Genomic DNA, 7,413 nt, shown 5'->3' on the forward strand with positions numbered 1-7,413 from the left:
TAATTTAACATTTTAAATGAATTAATGCAAAGTGCCAGGAAGAGGCGCACTGTTAAGCAGGTGGTGAGGGTAGGATCCCTGAGGGCATGTGCCAGGCCTGAGGAGGTGAGGGGCTGAGCCAGGCAGGTGTGCGAGGGCAGAACCTTCCATGGTCGCCCTGTGCACACAGCCAGGCTCTGAGGGGCAGGCACTGAAGCTGGGCGGAAAGGAGGGGGGCTGACTCTTTAGAGAGAGGGCAGGAGAGAGAGAGAGAGAGAGAGAGAGAGAGAGAGAGGGAGATGGAGGTGAGAGAGAAACATCTATCGCTTATCTCCCATAGCCACCAATAGGAGATCAAACCCCCTACCTAGGTATGTACCCTGTGTGGGATTTAAACCTGAAAATTTTGGTTGTAGGAGACATCGCTCAACCTGGTCACAGCTATAACTGAAAACTTTACAGGAAAAGTTATATTTTTGTAAAAGACTTAAAAATGGTTCCCTAAAAAAATACGTTATTGTCCCCGCTGGTATTGCTCAGTGGATAGCACGGCTGCCGGCCACTGTGGGGTCGCAGGTCAGATTCCTGAACAAGGGCACATGCCTGGGCCGCAGGTTCGATCCCCGTGCAGAAGGCAGCCAGTCGGGGTCCCTCTCACATTGATGTTTCTCTCTCTCCCCACCCCCAGGGGTGAGCTCTCTTCTGGAAGGTCCCAGGGGCCGGGCTTTAAGCTCAGTGTGGGGTGCAGGGAGCCCCCCTCAGGGGGGGAGGATTTTGGGAAGGGATGGCAGGGGCAGAGGCAGGGCCAGTTGGGATTCCCTCCCTGGTTTATCCAGAGCAACCTTTCTCAAAGTGTGGTCTGTGGAACCCTGAAGTATCCGAGAGCCTTTCCCGGGAGGTGGGGGGTCAACAGTGTTTGCAGGAGATGAAGGACATCCTCACCTTTTCACTCTGCAGACATGGGCGCTGAGGCCAAGCTCAGCACGAAGGGGCTGACACCCGACCTCCATGGTCCTTCCTCTTCCCCAGCACTGACCTGCAGAGAGAAAACAGACAGACAGACAACAAAACCAGTTTCGCTTTTAAACAACAGACATGGGTGAAGGAGGTGAAATTATTCTCTTTACTGAAGCCTCATCCTTCCATCCACATTCTTAAAATATCGTGGCCTCCGGTGGAGATGCCCCAAAGGTGAACACGGTGCCTGCATCGCCCACAACCACAGGACAATGACCACCACCCTCCCAACAACCAGCACTCAGAGCTGCCTGGAATCTGCCCAACAGGATCCTACAGCAGCCACAGACTCAGCCACAGAGAGCAGACTGCTGGCTGCTGGAGGGCAGGGGAGGGACTGGGCACAGCAGGTGAAGGAGGAGGAGCTACAACATGGTCCTTACAGTGTGGTCATTGGGAGGGAAAGGACAGCACAGGGAACACAGTCAATCACATTGTACCAACTACACATGAGGCCACATGGTACTAGATGTATGGGGGTGATCACTGTATAAGTTATATGAATGTCTAACCAGAGTTGTACACCTAAGCTAACACAATATTGTACATCAACTATATTTGAAAAATATGTATGTTGCATTCATTCACAAATGGATAAATTTCTTAACTGTCTTTAATAAAAATGGAGGATAAAAAACCCCCCACATATGATGACCTGGGAAATACACAAAAAACACTTCTGCCACATTTCCAAGTCTCATGTACCAGGGAGATCATGTGTGGGAGCTGAGCTAGTCTCTTTCTCATGGGATCCCATGTTTACTTTTTAAAAATATATATATGTTTAATTGATTTTTTACAGAGAGGAAGGGAGAGGGACAGAGAGTTAGAAACATCAATGAGAGAGAAACATGGATCAGCTGCCTCCTGCACGCCCCCTAATGGGGATGTGCCCGCAACCCAGGTACATGTGCCCTTGACCGGAATCGAACCTGGGACCCTTCAGTCCACAGGCCGACACTCTATCCATTGAGCCAAACCGGTTAGGGCCCATGTTTACTTTTTTTTTTTTTTTAAATTGAACCCTAGCTGGTTTGTCTCCTATGGATGGAACTATAGGTCTGCTTGATTGTAGGGTCCCAGGGTGGAATTCACGTCAAGGGCGACATGCCCAGGATGTGGCTTAATTCCCCATAGGGGCAGTGCAGGAGGGAAGCGAACCATGAACCTCTCCTCATCATGAGTGGTCCATCACTCTCTCCCCCTCCCTTCCTCTCGGAAACCACAGAATATATTTAAATTTAAAAAGAACATGAGCTTCTTTCCTTTGAGGGCAGCCGATATCGGGCAACTTTCCTGGTGGGGTGTTGTCTTGATACAATGTCAGCCCCCAAGAGAAAAACCAGAATTTTGGAACAAGGTCTGTCCCACCACGTGAGCTAGACGGCTCCCCAGTGCTGACACGCTTTTCTAGGGGGCTCTGTGGGAACAGCAACACCTGTGAGCTTTGATGATGTGATTAAATGCATCAGCACGGGAAGGTCTCTAGGACTTAGAGACACAAGGCATCACTTTACATCACCTGCGTGAGGACAAGAGCCACCCAGCAAGACAGTCTTGGGGACTGTGACAGAACAGAACAGAAAATATTCAATATTCCTCAGCCATCAGGGCTGGGGTGTTGAACATTGACCTATGAACCAGGAGGTTACAATTCAACATTTTGTCAGAGCACATGCCTGGGTTGTGGGCTCCATCCCCAGTGTGGGGTGTATAAGGAGGCAGCCATTCAATGATTATTTCTTATTATTGATGTTTCTATTTCTCTCTCCCTCTTTTTTCTTCACTGAAATTAATATAAAATATATATATTTTTAAAAAACATGACTTCTGTAACCATCTCACAGGCAGTGAGCATGCGACATGGATTAATAACTGTCTCACCCTGTGTGATCCGTGAGGGTCACTATGATGACGTCACCACATACACAAGGTTATCTGGGCGCCTGCCTGTGTGTGAGGCTGCACAGAGATGGTGACACCAAAACCTTGGAAAGTCCCTGAACAGCACAGCGCCCGGGCCAGGCCTCGGGGACAGTGTGACGGGCGCCCCGCGCAGGAGGAGGGTCAGGACCGAGTCCCAGGGCCCAGGCCTGCGCTCAGGGCTCCGCAGGGGACAGAGTCTGGGGGGGGGGGCAGCTCCGTGGGGGGGGACTCCCCAGCGCCCTGGTTTCACTTCTCCTCTCCCAACCTGTGTCGGCGCCTCCTTCCTGGAGACTCGTGACGCGGCCCCACTTCTTACTCCCATTGGCTGAGCGGTTTCTAGAGCAGCCAATCAGCGTCCCCGCGGCTCCCGGTTATAACTCCTCCGCGGAAGCGCCTGGACTCCGCGACGCCGAGGATGCGGGTCCTGAGCCCCCCCACCCTCCTCCTGCTGCTCTCGGGGGCGCTGGTCCTGACCCCCAGCTGGGCCGGTGAGTGCGGGGTCGGACGGGGCGGCGGTGCGGGGAGGAGCGAGGGGACTCGGCTGGGGCGCGGGGCCGGGAAGGCGCGTGACCAGCCCCGGTCCTGCCCCCCGTCCGCCCCCCAGGTCCTCACTCCCTGAGGTATTTCCGCACCGGCGTCTCCCGGCCCGGCCGCGGGGGAGCCCCGGTACCTCGAAGACCCGGTACATTAAATCGTAAGTGAAAGACACACAGTTATGGGGTTGACAGAACGCCCGAAATCGAGGAGGAGCCGCAGCCCCTGGATCAGCAGCAGAGGTAGAGCAAGAAGAACCGGAGAATGAGACCGGAGCACGCAGATCAACCAAGGACAACGCACAGACTTTCCGAGGGAACCTGCAGACTCTGCGCAGTTACTACAACCAGAGCGAGGACGGTGAGCCGCGCGCCGGGCCCCGTCACGACCCCCCTCCCCACGGACGGGCCGGGTCGCCCCGAGGGTCCGGGTCCGAGCGTCACCCCGAGGCGGCGGGACCCGCCTGCCCCCACCCGGGAGGAGCCGGCGGGGACTTTGACCGGATTTCACTTTCAGTTTTAGATTCAGTCCCCGCGGGGCGGGCGGGGCGGGGCTGACCGCGGGGCGGGGCTGACCTCGGGGCGGGGTCAGGGTCTCACACCATCCAGAGCATGTATGGCTGCGAAGTGGGACCCGACGGGCGCCTCCTCCGCGGGTACAGTCAGTGGGCCTACGACGGCGTCGACTACATCGCCCTGAACGAGGACCTGACCTCCTGGACCGCGGCCGACATGGCGGCTCAGATCACCAAGCGCAAGTGGGAGGCGGCCGGTGATGCAGAGGATTGGAGGAGCTACCTGGAGGGCCGGTGTGTGGAGTACCTGCACATTTACCTGGAAAAAGGGAAGGAGAAACTGCAGCGCGCAGGTACCAGGGGCCCTGGGGCCGCCCCCTCTCCCCGGGGCTGGGGCTCCTACAAGGAGACAGGGCAGGGGGTCAGTGTCAGACACCCCTCCTTGGGTCAGGGAGGGAGCCCCCTGGATGTCAGGTCAGGTACCAGAGGGAACCCCTCCTCTCAGGGACAGTTAGGGGTGCAGGCTCTCCTGGGCTGCAGGGAGACCCCCTGAAATAGCCCATCAGCTGTTCCCATTGGCCCTGCAGGGGCTCTGGGACCCACGGGGACCCTGTCTCTCAGGCCTTGTGCGCTGCCCACACCCACTGTGTCTGAGGCCTGACCCCAGCTTTTCTGAGTCACGTAACCTCCACCCAAGTCATGACCACAAATCCCTTTCTCCCCTCAGAGACCTGCCTCCTGCCCTGGGCTATGTCACTCAGAGTCTAGACTTTCTAAAGACTAGGAGGTCCTTCCAGGTGCATCTGTGCAGGCTGGTGTGTGGGCTATGGCTCCCTCTCCCACCCCCAGGTGTGCTGTCCATTCTCAGGATGGTCACATGGGCGCTGCTGGAGGGTCCCATGGTGGATGCAAAGTTCCTGCATTTTCTCCCCTCCCCTCAGACCCTCCAAAGGCACACGTGACCCAGCACCCCGCCTCTGCCAGTGAGGTCACCCTGAGGTGCTGGGCGCTGGGCTTCTACCCTGCGGACATCAGCCTGACCTGGCAGCGTGACGGGGAGGACCAGACCCAGGACATGGAGCTGGTGGAGACCAGGCCTGCGGGGGATGGGACCTTCCAGAAGTGGGCGGCCGTGGGGGTGCCCCCTGGAGAGGAGCAGAGATACACGTGCCATGTGCAGCACGAGGGGCTACCCGAACTCCTGACCCTGAGATGGGGTGAGGAGGGGCCGTGGGCACAGAGCCTCTTCTCAGGGCAGCAGGGGCCCTGGGGGACCTCAGTGGTGTGGGGGCTGAGGCCTCAGGTCAGCGCCCTCAACCTCCCTCCCCTTCTCCTCCCAGAGCCGCCTTCTCAGACCTTCATCTTCATCATCATCATGGGCATCGCTGGGGGCCTGGTTCTGCTGGGAGCTGTGGCTGGAGCTGTGATGTGGGGGAGGAGGCGATTAGGTGGTGAAGGGGTGGGGCCTGAGTGTGCACTCTAGGCAGTGACAGCGGCCAGGGCTCTGATGTGTCTCTCTCCGCTTCTAAAGGTGAGACCCTTCCGTGGGGAGGGGAGGGGTGGGCAGAGGGGAGGACTGGGTGGTGGGGAGTCTGTGGGACACTGTGAGCATGAAGTGGACTCTGAGAATGTCACCAGTTACAGCCACTGACCTGAATCTGTTCATGATGCTTGTCCTCCACAGCGGGAGGCAGCTGCCTTGTGGGGACTGAGTGATGGAAGATGTGTTCACCCTCCCACTTCCTGACTCAAGAACTTCTGATTGGGAGGCTGGCCCGCCCTGCTCCCACACTTTCTGGTCCAGCAGAGGCGGGCTGGGCCCTCACTATCGCTGTCTTTACTTCCTCGTATTCTGAGCTGCAAGCTGTTCCTTCCACATTGAAATGAGTTTGTGGAGGTGACTTTGTTCATTTCTTGCCATGAATGGTTGGTGGGTAAATTCAAGAAGAAGATTGTAAAATTTGAGGGGAAATAAATATAAACACCAAGAACTTTCCAGAGCTCATGTGTTTGCTGTGCTGAGCTGTCCCAGGTGTGGACAGGAGATGTTTTGAAGACCGAGTGTGGTCGGGTCCTGAGCCCAGGTTGTGCTCAGTGCATCGTGGGCTTTGACATGGTCACTCCTCGGCGGGTCACCTCTCTGCTCCTCTGACCTTATCCCTTCAGTAGAACCTTGTCCCACCAGGACCTGTGGTCACTGGAACTCAGACATCACTGAGGCCTTTTCAGGTGTCCTAATGCAGCGCATCTCCAGGACCCTGGACAGCGACGCCTTCCTGGGGTTGGTCAGCTTGGGCTCAGGCCTGGATGGGGCCCTAGCACCCATCTTCTGGGTGTTTGTTGTTTCATTGTTTTTGTAGATATTATGCCTGTTACTGTTTTTATGTGTGAGTTGTGGTCTCATTTTCTCTGTGTCCCCCATCTGACAGCAACAGGGTACATGTTACCCATCATTGTCCCGCAGGCCTAGGGGTCCCTGCACACAGGACTCTGTGGTTGGAGAGATGCATTTTCAGGCTCCTCCTGCTTTTGCCTCCTTGTCGGACCTGAACGTTCCAACCCTCTGATCAGCTGGTCTTTCTGTGGACCAGCCCCCACCTTGAAGCCTCTAGGACCCTCATCCAAGGGCCATCTCATTAGCGTCCCAAAGACACTTGTCACTCAGGAGATGCCCAGGCTTTTAGGAGCTCAGTGCCAGGATCCAGGGGCAGAGACCAGGCACTTTCTCTCATCTCACAGGTCTCTGCCCACAGACCCATTAATAGCCAAAGTGCCCCAATAGTTAAGGATGCTGGCACCTTACTAGAGCCCACTCACTCATGAACAAGAGTCCATTCCACCTCCTACTGAGGATGTTTAAATGGTCCATATATTTATGAAAATTGCCCAACAGGTTTAGTTAGAGGAGAAATTCAAGTTCAGCCACAATGTGATATTGCTGCCCACCTCCCAGGATAGCAAAAATGAAATAGACAAAATCAATGTTAGCAGGAATTTGGACTCATTGTATCTCCCATAAATACCTAGTGGGAGAGTAAGTTGTTTCAAATGCTCTGAAAATGGCTTGGCAGCTCTCACTACATCCAATCATTCGCTCACCCAATGCCCCAGCATTTCCACTCCTGGTTGTATCCCCAGTAGACACTCACACAAATGTGTGCAAAAACATGAAGAACTTATTCATAGCTGCACAGTTTGTAAAATCTTCATACAAGACAAATGCACATGACCAGTAGAGGAGAAGGAGTGTGGTGTGTTCGTAGGACAGAACCCTTGTAGCCCTAAGAGTGAAGACGCTACAACCACAAGAGCCACAGGAAGGAGAATGGGACATAATGTAGAGACAGAGCCAGGTAAAGGGAGGAGGCCACTGTAACATTCCGTCCCTCAAAAGCTGATGGAACTCACCTGTGGTGTGGCAATCTAGTCAGGGGTGAGTCGGG

At 55.2% G+C, this 7,413-nt stretch overlaps 1 pseudogene; it reads left to right on the forward strand.

Moving 5' to 3' along the window:
- The first annotated feature begins 3,337 nt into the window (after window positions 1–3,337).
- On the forward strand, window positions 3,338–6,440 carry LOC102436545 (annotated as a pseudogene).
- Window positions 6,441–7,413: the final 973 nt, after the last annotated feature.

Source organism: Myotis lucifugus, unplaced genomic scaffold, assembly GCF_000147115.1.
Source record: "Myotis lucifugus unplaced genomic scaffold, Myoluc2.0 scaffold_1055, whole genome shotgun sequence".
Classification (NCBI taxonomy): domain Eukaryota; kingdom Metazoa; phylum Chordata; class Mammalia; order Chiroptera; family Vespertilionidae; genus Myotis; species Myotis lucifugus.